This window comes from Pituophis catenifer, unplaced genomic scaffold (genome assembly GCF_029215685.1).
Source record: "Pituophis catenifer annectens isolate HBS135680 unplaced genomic scaffold, rPitCat1.0.hap2 SCAF_3, whole genome shotgun sequence".
Classification (NCBI taxonomy): Eukaryota; Metazoa; Chordata; class Lepidosauria; order Squamata; family Colubridae; genus Pituophis; species Pituophis catenifer.
Genome location: NW_027256883.1, coordinates 10,706,499 through 10,720,621, shown reverse-complemented (window position 1 = coordinate 10,720,621; position 14,123 = coordinate 10,706,499). Strand labels below are relative to the sequence as shown.

At 44.3% G+C, this 14,123-nt stretch overlaps 1 protein-coding gene across 5 annotated transcripts in view; it reads right to left on the bottom strand.

The window, feature by feature from the left end:
* The window catches only part of ST3GAL1 (ST3 beta-galactoside alpha-2,3-sialyltransferase 1), a 122,983-nt gene that overhangs the window by 47,088 nt on the left and 61,772 nt on the right, over positions 1–14,123 (bottom strand). For all 5 annotated transcript variants that reach the window (XM_070940317.1, XM_070940318.1, XM_070940320.1 and 2 more), the window contains exon 2: positions 8,870–9,062. The gene's annotated coding sequence lies outside the window, so the exon portion shown is untranslated. The remainder of the gene's footprint in view (positions 1–8,869; positions 9,063–14,123) is intronic.

The window sequence follows — 14,123 nt, the reverse complement described above, 5'->3', positions numbered from 1 at the left end:
AAGTTTCAGAAGAAACCAGAACATTCAATTCAACTACATATGCTAGTTTTGTGGCCACTCAAGAAATAGTCAGGCACAGGAAGGGTTTTGTGGCTCCCGGCGTTTTCTTTTCTGTGGGAAATGGATTCCAAATGGCTCTTTGAGTATTTAAGGTTGCAGAAGCCTGGCTTAGAGTTAGAAGCACTAAATTTTGGTGACCTTAAAGTAAAGCAACAATCATCACTTTTCCAATTTTTAAACTTCCTAACAGGCTTAGAACCAGGAAGCAGGAGAAGGGGTCTTCCCAGTTGGTAATTTAAACCAAACAGCTCTAAACAAGCCTAATTAAAAAATAATAATAATCAAGGAAACAGTCTTGCTACCTTGCCAACCTATAGTACATGGCATTTTTTCCAAACCTGTCAATGCAGCCCCCCCCTGTCTTTCTATGCTAAAACTGTCACGATGCCAACAATATAAAACACTGAGCTAAATGTATCACAAGTCTCATTCGGTTTAAGGCAGTTTCATTATATAATCATTAATAAACAGATTTGCATGCTGGCTCATATCAGTGCTTAGGGTGCTCTTCACACCTGACTAACTGTGACCATAAAGTGTTTTTCTAAATTTTTTCCCCTAGAAAACATCTCTTCATAGCATAACAAAATTCCTCCTTGGCTGTTTCAGTTTTAACACTGCCTTGCATCCCAACACGAGGCTTGGTGTACGAGTGATGGTAACCCAATGTGAAAAGTCTTTGACAAGGTTGGAATAATCCAATTGGGTTTTTGGGAACTGCCCAGTTCCTACTGGCCATTGTTGGCTGCTAAGGCATGCTATTGGGCTCCAGTTGCTGGACATCATCTTCCAGACCATGTTGGCTTGACCTGCAAAAGGAGTTAGCCTTCTGGTTTTATGGTGGCAACCCCCTGGTGAATGTCTGACCAGTATTTTGCCAAACATGGTTTGGGCATCACGCTGACTTCTGATGTGCACAGGATTGGTGTCAAGACATCTTTTGAGACCCATATTTAGTGGTCTTTTCAAGAAGAACCACATTTACCTTAAGTATTATCTTCATAGTCTTGGATTACAATGTGACTTTAACAAAGATGATTAGGGGACTGGTGGCTAAAACATATGAAGAACGGTTGCAGGAATTGGCTATGTCTAGTTTAATGAAAAGAAGGACTAGGGGTGACATGATAGCAGTGTTCCAATATCTCAGGGGCTGCCACAAAGAAGAGGGAGTCAACCTATTCTCCAAAGCACCAGGTGATGGCAAGACAAGAAGCAATGGATGGAAAGTAATCAAGGAGAGAACCAAACTAGAATTGAGGAGAAATTTCTTGATAGAACAATTAATCAATGAAATGATTTTCCTCCAGAAGTTGTGGTTGCTTCAACACTGGAGGATTTTAAGAGGAGATTGGATAACCATTTGTCTGAAATGGTATAGGATTTCCTGCTTGAGCAGGGGGTTGGACTAGAAGGCCTCCAAGGTCCCTTCCAAACTCTGTTTATTTGTTAATCTGGGAAATGCCCAATTTGCTGGCTAAGGAATTCTGAGAGTCGAAGCCCACCCATCTGAAAGCAGCCACAGTTGAGAAACTGTCAATTTAATCCAGGGGTCTCCAAACTTGGCAACTTTAAAACTTGTGGACTTCAACTCCCAGAATTCCTCAGCCAGCAAAACTTTGCCGGCTGAGGAATTCTGGGAGTTGAAGTCCACAAGTCTTAAAGTTGCCAAGTTTGGAGACCCCTGATTTAGTCTGTCAATTCCACCACTTTTCAATCTCTGAACTACGGCAATTGATTAGAAATGAGGGGAAGCTCTGCTTTGTTATCATAACAATTGTTCTGAAGATATTTTGGAATTATCTCCAACCATTGCTGTCTATATCACTTCTATCACCTCTGGAAAATTCCCCTTTGCAGAAGGTTGATACAGGACCAGGGTGGATAAAAATCAATGATTTTTTTGATTTAAATCGGATTTTTTTTATTTAAATCGGATTTTTTTGATTTTTATCGAATTTATTTTAATAAAAAACTTTTGGGGTAAAAATCTATCGTAAGATAGTTTTCTATTTAAGATACATAAATCATTTAGTTTATTCAGCATGAAATGGAGCTTAGTTATGTAGCACGAGGCTGTATATTCTGCAACCCTGGGACTATCGGTGAGTCAACGGTGGGTCAAAGGAGGAGCAGAGATGACAGTTGCTCTTTAAAAATCATGATTTAAATCGAGTTGATTTAAATCAAGCCTTTTTGCTAGTGATTTAAATCATGATTTAAATTGTGATTTAAATCAACTCGATTTAAATCAAATCCACCCTGTACAGGACAGCCAGTCCCTCAACAGAGAATGAAAGAGAGACGACCGATTTATCTGAAATACTTGGATACTGCTTTTTGTGGATAGCATCTTCAAATGCTTTCCAGCCATTAAAAAACAGTGTTAATTTCTGAGCAGTAATTTGTTATCCTCGAAAACAGAGGGGAGAGGAGAATGTCATTTCTAACTGATATCTCGGCACACCACTCTCATAGCATCAAGTTATTTTCACAAGTGGCGTCTACTTAATAACGTATCGCTCAGGGGTAGGTTTCAAAAATTTTAGCAAGGGGTTCTCTGCCCGGTTGCTGGGTGGGCGTGGCCATGCTGGACGTGGTCTAGTCAGCCTCCTGCACCATGGCGGGAGTGGGGGGGCTGTTTTTGCCCTCCCCGGGCTCCAGAGGCTTTGTTTGAGCCTCCGGGAGGGCGAAAATGGTCTCCCCAGGCTCCAGAGGCCCTCTGGAGGCCAGAAACAGGCCTTCCTGAACAGTAGGCCCGTTTTTTGCCCTCCCCGAGCCTCCTTGCATGCCCTGCACTTATCTGCATCCAAAACTGGCTATGTGGGGACTCCTGGAAGGGTGGGTGGGGCGGGGCCAGCCAGGAGTGGGATTTGGGGGTTCTCCAAACTGCACAGAATCTTAGCTGAAGGTTCTCTTGAACCCCTGCGAACCTCCAGCAGCCCACCGCTGATATCGCTGAAAGGGAAGGTAGGGAAGTGACTTTCCTGGGAGGATATGGCTGTCCTGCACAGGTAGGGTCAGGTTGACCCATCAATGGGGCTTGGTTAGCCTCTGTTCATCTGTCCTTTTCATCTGTGGCTGTAAATGCAATTTTGTGCAGTGCCTGCTTGAATTGGCAAGAGAGAATCTACACTAAGACCTGGCCTCCATCCAAGGACCTCCAAGGCAGAGCTTGGCACCCAGCCTTTCCTCGGCTTAAAAGGCGCTGAGCTTTTCCTAAACCCTGCTTTCTTCCACCACCCAAGTTGGCGCATCTTCAACCAGAAGGCCATCTGCGTGCCAGGCTGCTGGTGGCTAATCAGCCAGCCTCAATGCCACACGCAGCCTGCTCCCCGCTTTCTTTGGCATCCACGAGACAAAAGGACGGGGCCAAAGCATTAGAACAAGAGCTCTCTGGAAATATGGCAAACTTTGGTATATACTCTCATTTTGAGGGCGTGTTCCCTTGGCTCCAACATACTGGGAAGAATTTTAGACTTAAAGCTGCAAGGGAAAACAAACACTCCAGTTCCATATCGGCAAAGAATGAACTTTTCCATCTGTCTACGAGATCCCAACTGGCCAACCAGACCAACTTTTCAGCAGCAGTTCGTCACTTCCCAAAGGGAACCCTACTTTCCCACCCTTCTCCCGGTTCCAGGGGAATCGCCGGCAGAAGGAGAGAAGGTGCCTCTAGAGCTGTGATGGCGAACCTATGGCATGTGTGCCAGAGGTGGCACGCAGATCTCTCTCTGTGGGCACATGCGCCATTGCCAGCTGCTCTTCTGGTTTCATGCGCTCTGGCCAGCTGGTTTTTGCGGGTGCCGGAGCGCCGGAAAACAGCCCAAAACCAGGCTGTTTCCAGGCCTTTTTCGGGCTGTTTTCAGGCCATTTTCTTGGCTGTTTTGCGGGCCATTTTTGGCCCTGAAAATGGCTGAAAAACAGCCCAAAAACATGCATGCATGCATGTGCTGGCCAACTAGTCTTTGGGTTTCCGGTGCTCCAGCGCATGTATATGAACGCACATTCTGGTTTGGGCACTCGGTACCAAAAAGGTTCGCCATCCCTGCTCTAGAGGAAACAAAGAGACTGTCAGCATTTCAATGCTGCCATAAAGAGGAGGAGGCTTGACTTTTCACCTACTTATTTTCTCTGTAGATAATATCCCCTAGGAGATGGGATGGGAGGGGGACATTCCTGGGGTTGAAGGCAGGAGCTGGGAAGACTGACTTGAAAGATGGCCAATGAGAAGATGAGAATTGGGGAACGGAAAGGGAAGGGTTTGGGGTCAGAGGGTTAGTATCGGCTACGACGAAGTCCGGGCCAGATCTGTCGTACTCAATAAATGGAATATTTCAGCAAAGATTAATTGCTTGGGAGTGCAATTTATTTGAGATGACATCGAAACCTGACAGAGACATACCAGTTTAGAGTCCATTCTGGGGAGGAAACGTTTTGAGGTCCAATTCTTAGGTCTGTATCTGGCCATTCCCAAGGGAAGGCAGAAGACAATCTGGTGAGATTCTTGCATTAGACATTCAACAGTAAACTATCTACTTGGGTTTATCCACTAATGGTTCGGGGCTTAGTTGCTTTCGTGCAAACTTTTCATGACCCAGCTAGATATCATCATCAGTTCAACAGCAGCAAAAGCCATCCTTTTCAGGCTTGTACCAAAGCATGAAGAAAAGGCTTTGTGTGTTTCAACAGAGAGCAGGAAGTGCTAATGTGAGGTCTGAAGTACTTCCTCCAAATTATTTTCAAGTGTGCACAGCTTTAATGTACAGGCAATCCTCAACTTTGCAGGAGGATTGCAAACTGTTATACTAAACAGTTCGTTTAGTGACACCGCTGTGACAGGCCCTTCAGTGCTAGTCCCAAAGGTGCCTTTTTTCAAGAGGCAACAGGACTTTCTGGTTTCCCTTTGAAAATGTTTCACTTCTCATCTAAGAAGCTTCTTCAGCTCTGACTGGATGGTGGGGAATGGAAGGATTTATACTCCTTGCAGGCAGCTGGGCATTTGCATCCTTTTAGAGAGTCGTTGAGATCATCTGGAGCTTTAGCTGTGTCATCAGGGTGACCTGAGTGATGTGGAGTCTTCTTGGAACTGTTGACTGTATTGTAGATTGTAGATAAGATCATGTGATATCCCTTCCCATTGCCCCCCTTTTTTTAAAAAAAATTGATTTATATGCCGCCCTTCTCTGGAGACTCAGGGCGGCTTACAATGCGTTAAGCAATAGCCTTCATACTTTTGTATATTTATACAAAGTCAGCTTATTGCCCCCACAAACTGGGTCCTCATTTCACCTACCTTTGAAAGGATGGAAGGCTGAGTCAACCTTGAGCCTTGGCGAGATTCGAACCTGCAGTAATTGCAGGCAGCTGGTCTTAATAACAGGGTGCATTAAACCACTGTACTACCAAGGCTCTTGAGAGAGGGCTGTTCAATTTTGACATAGATGGCCTCTTTAACCCCTCTTTCAAACCAGAGGCCCTCTCTGTCCATGGACAGAGTATGGAATCCAGTGCTAGAAAACTGCTATCATGTCTCCCCCTAAGTCTTCTTTTCGTTAGGCTAAACATACCTAGTTCCGTTAATTGTTCATCATATGATTTAACGTCTAGGAAAAATTAATTTACTAAATCTGGAGGGGGAAAGGTGCTGGGCTTACCGCTAACTTACAGAGACTTATGCATGTCACTTTGCCTATTGCACATTGATTTTTATAGGCATCTACTTAAGATGTCAAGGGAGAGGCTGAGTCCCACGCTTAATTTTTTTGCAGAGGATCAGGGAAATCCTTTAAAGAAATAAAATTGGCACACGCTGTGGAAGAAACAGCTCTGGAATTATTGAAATTAGGGGAAAAAAAGATATAGACAGGGCTCACACTCAGAAAGGATTTGCATGTTACAAAGGTGACTTTTGGGCTGCCAACCAGGTGTGAAATCCAGAAGGTTCTGACAGGTTCTGAAGAACCGGGAGCGGAAATTTTGAGTAGTTCGGAGAACTGGCAAATACCACCTCTGGCTGGCCCCAGAGTGGGGAGGGAATGGGGATTTTGCAATGTCCTTCCCCTGGAGTGGGGAGGGAATGGGGATTTTTTTTTTTTTAATTTGATTTATATGCCGCCCTTCTCCGGAGACTCAGGGCGGCTTACAATGTGCTAAGCAATAAGCAATAGCCTTCATCCTTTTGTATATTTATACAAAGTCAGCTTATTGCCCCCACAACTGGGTCCTCAATTTACCTACCTTAGAAAGGATGGAAGGCTGAGTCAACCTTGAGCCTGGCGAGATTCGAACCTGCAGTAATTGCAGGCAGCTGGTCTTAATAACAGGGTGCTTTAGACCACTGTACTACCAAGGCTCTTTTGCAATATCCTTCCACTGCCATGCCCACCAAGCCACACCATGCCCACCAAGCCACGCCCACAGAACTGGTAGTAAAAAAATTTGAATTTCACCACTGCTGCCACCCATATGCCTCCTTAAAAATGTTAATTCTGAATCAGGTAGACAGCGGTCCTGGAAGCCTCCAGGAAGAACAGCAGTGAAATTAAATGGTGTGCGTGTTTTTTTTTAAAAGATGGTAGCCGCAGCGCTTGTCATGATGGAGGGCAGTTTCTTTGAAACTCCGAGCTATCAAAGTGTTCAATCTCCCTCTTTATTTCCTCCTCCGTCATCCCAGCCCCAGCCGACACAAAATTTCAAAGAATTTCCCCTCCCCACAGATGTGCACAGATCAGCAAAGAAAGGGTATAATTAAAACGTAGCACAGAACAGATTTTTCCAGCCCATTAAAAAAAAAAAAAAAACAACCACCAACAACAAAAGTAACTTAGTCCCTGATGGCTTTCAGAAGTGTCAGATAAAAATGTTAGACTCAACTCAGGCAGCCAATTCCAGACAGCCCAGGTATAAGCTCACCTCCTACAAGCTGGCATCAGCCCAAATTTGCTGGAAGCCATGGAATTAAACACTCCCAACACACCTAGAAGAGGCCAGCTGGAAACAAAAATTAATTCCCAGTAAAAATGGGGAAACCTGGAGGGAAGAGGCATAAAACAATCCAATGAACTTGGAAGAGGTTGGCAGATTGACCGAAAAGGAGACAACTACAAAAAATTGGGTGGTATCAGAATAGGGTATCATGGAACAAGGGACTATTTGATTGGCATAGTCAACAGGACAGAAGACTCCGCAATGTTCCTCCTCCTCCTGCTGCTAATAGTAATTCTATTCCTTCTTTCTGCTTGTGTTTGTGGGGTCCTTGGTGCTCCCTGAGCTTGGCTGTTTTCTTGCAGACGTTTCATTACCCAATTAGGTAACATCATCAGTGTAGAAGGGTGTAGGGCTTGGTCTCTGCTTTTATGCAAGTGGCTTGCTCTGTCACTGTTGGTTGGTAGTTTTGTGGTTCCTTGATTAGGTTGTTTACTGAGCCACCAAGAAAATTTCTACCAACACTGACAGGGAAAGTCAATATATAAACAGAAAGCAAACCCCACTCCCGTCTAGCACTGATCATGTAACCTAGTTGGGTAATGAAACGTCTGCCAAAAAAACAAACAAGCTCAAAGAGCACCAAGGACCCCACAAACGTGGCAGCTGGATGCTCTGTCCCATATTTGGGTAGATCAGGTTGCCCTGAGAGACCGGTCTCACCGGAAAAAACACTTAAACAAGCTCAGAGGGCATCAAGGACCCCCACAGTTTAACCCAGAGTTATAAATATTCTCTTCTCTCAGCTGCATTTGTTCCGGTGTGCTTAAAGAAAGTTCTCTTTCTGGGATTGGTTTCTGGGATTGGTGGCTCAGTAAACAGCCTAATCAAGGAACCACTAAACCAGGAGGAGTAGAGGGATAGATAGGAGGGGAGAAGAGAGGAAGGAGAGAGAGGAACAGAAGAAAGGGAAAAGGAGAGGAAGAAAGGGAGGGGAAATAAGAGTAGGAGAGAAGGTTAGAAGAGAGGAAAAAGGGAGGTGTGGGGGAAAGGAAGGGGAAGGAGAGGAGAAAAGAAGAAAATAGAAGAGGATAGAAGAAGGGCGGGAAGGGAAAGAGTCGAGAAGAAGGATTGCTGTAAGGGAGATGGAATGGTAGAAGAGCAGGGGTGAAATCCAGCAGCTTCTGACAGGTTCTGGAGAATTGGTAGCGGAAATTTTGAATAGTTCAGAGAACCGGCAAATATCACCTCTGGCTGGCCCCAGAGTGGGGTGGGGATGGAGATTTTGTAATATTCTTCCCCCAGGACTGGGGTGGGAATGGAGATTTTGAAGTATCCTTCCCCTGCCACCAAGCCACACCACGCCCACCAAGCCATGGCCACAGAACCGGTAGTAAAAAAGTTTGGATTTCACCACTGTAGAAGAGCAACCCCGAAGATACTTAAATTGGTTAACGAACTAATATGAAAGTCAAAAGAGAATGTGTATGATTAACGAGATATAAGAGACTGTACATTGAAGACATGTTTATGAGAAATAAAATTTAAAAAAAAAACTTTTTCAAAAAAGAAAAGAAAAAAAAAGGAACCACTAAACCACCAACATTGACAGAGCAAGCCACTTGCATATAAGCAGAGACCGAGCCCCACTCTTTTCTACACAGATTGGTTTCTTTCCCAGAGGCCAAACAAGAGGGCCCAGGCCTTGCCTTGGATCTCCGTTGGGTGCCACAAAAGTCTTGCATTTTGCAAACTCCACCTGTGGGTAGAAGAGCTCCTTTTATGCTCCACCTCTTCTCAAGGTGAAATTCCGGGAAAGACACACAGTTACCAAACCCGGAGCCAACTTTGCATTGTGAAATGCTCGAAGAGATTCATTTACCTTGGCAACTGTTTTCACTTGGCTGGTTTTCTAAACCCTGGGTAGACCGATGATGGATTTTAGTTTTCTCTTCCTGTCACTGGAGGTCTCCAATTCTTCCCCTTGTTTTTCCCTTGTTCTGTCCCAGCGAAACTGCCCTCCTTCAGCAGCAGAGAAATAGGCCCATGCTTGAGATCTTCAGATCTTCATGGATCTGCAGGAGAGAGAGCAGAGAAATCAGTTCGATTCCAAGATTGTGATCATGCATATATATCTGTAGTCAGTGGTGAAATCTAAAATTTGTTACTACTGTGGGGGGGTAATGTGACTGGTTGGGCGTGACCAATTTTTGTTTTTTACTTTTAAAACCATTTTTTGTAAAAAAAAAAAAATGCTTTCAAAAGGCTCTGACAATCCCAGCTGAGTTTTTTTTCCTTTTAAAAGCCTCTGCCGATCAGGCAACTCAGCTGGGATTGTCAGAGGTTTTTAAAAGTATTTTTTCTACAACCTGTTCAGAGGTTGTACAAAAAATGCTTTTAAAAGCCTTTGATGATCCCAGCTGAGCCGTGTGATCATCAAAGGCTTTTTTTTTTTTACCTTTAAAAGCATTTTTTCAACCGAAGTGTTTGTAGAAAAAAATGCTTTTAAAAATTAAAAAAAAAAAGGCCTCTGATGATTGCGCAACTCAGCTGGGCATGGGGGGGGGGGGCAGGGATTTTTGCTACCGGTTCTGCGAACCACTCGCCACCATCGCTACCGGATCGGGCAATCCGGTGCGAACCGGGAGCATTTCACCCCTGTCTGTAGTTATATATCTCCCATCCAGCCCTGAAGGAAAGATTAGTTTGGATTTTTTAAAATTTTCTCCCTCTCTCCCTAAATAATCTTGTATTTCATGTGGGAAGGCTATCTTAGATTTGCTGAGAATATAGTACACTTACGACCACAACTGAGCCCAACATTTCAGTTGTTAAGTGAGGCATTTGTTAAGTGAGTTTTGCCCCATTTTACGACCTTTCTCGCCTCAGTTGTTAAGTGAATCACTGCAGTTGATAAGTTAGTAACCCGGTTGTTAAGTGAATCTGGCTTCCCTATTGACTTCTGCTTGTCAGAAGGCCGCAAAAGGGGATCACAGGACTTTGGGACACAGCAGTGGTCATAAATGCGAACCAGTTGCCAAGCATCTGAATTTTGATCCCATGACCATGGGGATGCTGCAAAGGTTGTGACTGTGAAAAAACGGTCATAAGTCACTTTTTTCAGTGCTTTGAATAGTCACTAAATGAACTGTTGTAAGTCGAGAATTAGCAGTAATGGAAACCAACATGCCTCCCCCCCCTCTAAATTTCCTTTTTTTGGGGTGGGGGTGTTTCCTCTAAATTCAAGATCTTCTGCTAATTGTGTTGTTGTAGGAGAGGACCAGGCTGAGTTTGAGGGAGAGGTCAAACAAGTCATAAGTCACGAGTCCCTGCCTGTCATGAATGCCTTTCTTATCTCCCGCTCTTTTCCCTTGACTGTTAGTTGGCCCGATTCTCATACAGAGCTTAAGATGGCAATAAATCTTTAAACTCATTTGAATCTCCTGATTTCCCCGGCCTGCTTGACAGTTGTATTCCTGATGCTGCTACTAATAATAATAATAGTTCTATTTCACCTTTCTGCTTGAAGCCACCTGAATTATTTTGAGCTGGTCATTCTTTCAGCCTATCCCTCCTCCTCCCGGGATGGTTGTTGTGGGAAAAATAGAAGGGAGCACAATATACAATCATACAAAACAAAAATGGGATACTGAGAAGCAAGGAAAGAAAGAAGTAAAGCATTTATATACGTATTTTATATGAGCTCTGTGCGCTTAGTCTTTATGAAGTTTGTTTCAAATTCTATAAGCAAGGCTGACTGAGATTGCAAATGGAGCTAAAGATTGCACAATGCTTCTGTCAATGAAGTTCTTAATGTGCAGTAGTTCCACTAGTACTTATTACAAGTGTATTTATGCCACTTCAGTCAAAAAAATGAACCCGAATGGCTTAGATTCCCATAATTGTCACCAATAATGATGCAGATTGAATGAAACTGTGCCGAGATCAAGGGAATCACCCATGCGGAGCATTCTGGGATCCAGAAAGAATATGGGATGGAGTGAGTATGGTGTTGGACTAGGATTACCCAGGTTCAAATCCACCTTTAGCTATGAAACTTTGTGAGATGACTTTGGGCCAGTTTCTCACTCCCTCCCTCCCCCTCCCCCCTCTCTCCTTCCTTCCTTCCTTCCTTCCTTTCCTCCCTCCCTCCCTCTCTCCAGCCTATCTCTAAGATTTGTTCTTGGTGGGATCAAGCAACAGGAGATCCCCTGAGAAAAGCCGGAGAGAACTGTTAGGATCCAGAGTAGTGTTTCTCAACCTTGGCAACTTTTAAGATGGGTGGGGGACTTCAGCTCCCAGAATTCTCTAGCCCGTGCTGGCTGGGGAATTCTGGGAGTTGAAGCCCACCCAACTTAAAGTTGACCAAGTTGAATCTTCTGGGATAAGGATTTGGTGGTCTTTTGGGGTGTGTGCTCTCTAAGCTTGGTTGTTTTCTTGCAGATGTTTCATTACCAAACTAGGTAACATTATCAGTGCTAGTAGGAAGTAGGGTCTGCTCTCAATTTATAGTGGATTTAGTGGATTGCCCTATCCGTGTTGGTGGTTCTTTGAGAGGACCTCTCATTTCAATCCTGAACTACTCCTAAATATTCTCCTTGGTAGTCCCACAGATCTGAGGTTCCGATCCAGACCATGTTGCTCAAAGAAAGGACTTTGGTCCTTCTGAATGGCTGCAATGGCTTTATTAAAGCCAGCTGAAGACATGTTACCAAGACCAGATGGTCTAGAGGTAGAGCTCTTGCCTCACAATCAGGAGGTTGTGAGTTCGATCCTAAATAGAGGCAGATGTAGGGTCTCTGCTTGGGCAGGGGGTTGGACTCAATGACCTGCAAGGTCTCTTCCAACTCTGTTAATCTGTTATTACTACCGAAGGGTCAAGCAGACACTTCTCCTGTCCCACATACAGAAGCTAAGCAGCATCTAATTTCAACAGTTGGCAGTAAGAGAATATGTTGAAATGCACCCGATGGGAACAAGGAAGCCCAGAGAAGACTAGGTAGAAAACAGATGACTGTTTTCCATTATTTTGCTGCTACCTTTTCAGTTTTCTTGGCATCTGCTGCTGAGGGGTCCCTACATACCTAATGGTAGGGCCCAGCCTGACCCAGGATGCTCCTATTGTGGTGTACCTGGCTTGTGTAACAATTGGGAAGGACCTCAGTCCCAACTGACAGTACACAGCCTTGGTTTTGAAGACACAAGCCAAGATGCCCCTTGCCTGCCTCTATCTCTTGGACATAGCAGACAGCTTGAAATCATCTGGCATCAAAGCAAGCTTGCAATTTTTTCCAGAATTACTCCTTCTGCTAAGGAGACCTTTGCTTCCCTATCTTCTCCAGGATGCCAGGAATGTTCTTCCAAATTTCTCCCAGTGGCTTTTTTTTTTTTTTAAAGCTTTCTTTATTGCTGAAAGCAGTATTGCTGATGTCGTCATTTCTTTGGCTGCCTACCTGAAAAAGTTCCTTCCTGTGGCCTTTTATGGGGTGAAGTAAAAGTAAAGAAGACTATAGAATCCTATTTATTAAAGCAGGCAAGATAAGAAACAATGGATGGAAAATAAACAAGGAGATAAGCAACCTGGAACTAAGGAGAAATTTCCTAATGGTGAGAACAATTAATCAGTGGAACAGCTTGCCTCCAGAAGTTAAAAAGAGACTGGACAGCTGTTTGTCCAGAAAGGTATTGTGTCTTCTGCTTGAGTAGGGGTTGGGCAAGAAGGCCTCTAGGGCCCCTTAAAGGTAAAAGTAAAGGTTCCCCTCGCACATATGTGCTAGTCGTTCCCAACTCTAGGGGCCGGTGCCCATTGGCGTTTCAAAGTCGAAGAGCCCGCATTGTCCGAAGACATCTCCATGGTCATGTGGCCACATGACTAAACACCGAAGGCACATGGAACACTGTTACCTTCCCACCAAAGGTGGTCCCTATTTTTCTACTTGCATTTTTTACATGCTTTCGAACTGCTAGGTTGGCAGAAGCTGGGACAAATAACGGGAGCTCACCCGGTTAACACTTCACTAGGGATTCGAACCGCTGAAATGCCAACCTTTCGATTGACAAGATCAGTGTCTTAGCCACTGAGCCACCTGTTCCAACTCTGTTATAGAGCTTCCCTTAGTGCAGGAGAGGGAATCGTACAATGCAAAGAATAATTTTCCCGCACCCTTGTCCCACACCTCATTCCGAAGTAAAGAACTTAACACTGCAGCCTTAAGAATTTCTCTTTTGGAAGCATATTCTCTTTCATCAAATTGAATAGGACTGGGAAGGGGGGAAAAGAAAAAACACCCCACAAGATACAGGAATATTCTTCTGCACAATACCGGTATTAAATATACTGTTCTCCCCCAGTCCTTTGTCAATGTGGTTGTCTATTTTTTTTTTTAAAAAAAAAAGAGTTCCGGGACGGTCTATTTTTCTCTGCTGCCTTGATCTTCTCCCTTTTGTTCCGTCTTTAAGCTCCTCGCCTTCTCAAGTTCTCGGTCCTCCAAAGCGTTGCCTGCGTCAAAATAGCATTTAAAACCCTTTTCTGGTGAATGATGGACCTCTGTGTGTGTGTGTGTGTGTGTGTGTGTGTGTGTGTGTGTTTATTGGCTGGTGGAAAGTCTTACGTTTAAGCCTCACTGAGAAGAGGCACAATCCTGGCACAAGGTCTATTGCCAAGGATGGGTATCTGTTTGGCAATTGAAAAGGATAGGGAGATGCCACTGGCCAAGCCTGTTGGAGCCGCAGGTGCCAACCCCTTTTGGCACAAAACGGGGGCATGGATATGAAGGCAGATGTGAAGGAGCGGGGTGCAGGAAACAAAGGGGAATTCGGCTGTGGCCTGGGCCTGTGAGTTAATCAGCTATCGTGCAGCATATTTGCCGAAAGAACAGAAAATAAAAACCCCAGCATGAAAGCATACAACTTCCTTTTTGCGTTATTCAGAGCTGGCGAGTGGATGAAGGGTGTATGTACGCACATCCACAAGAGATTTTACAGGTAGCCTCGACTTACAACACTTCACTTAGTGAAGGTTCAAATTTGCAACAGCAAGAATATGGAGACTGGCATAAAAAAATAACATACTGAAATGTTGAACAATTAAGGAAAGATTATAATTCAACCAAATATGTGTATTACTGCTAAAAGTC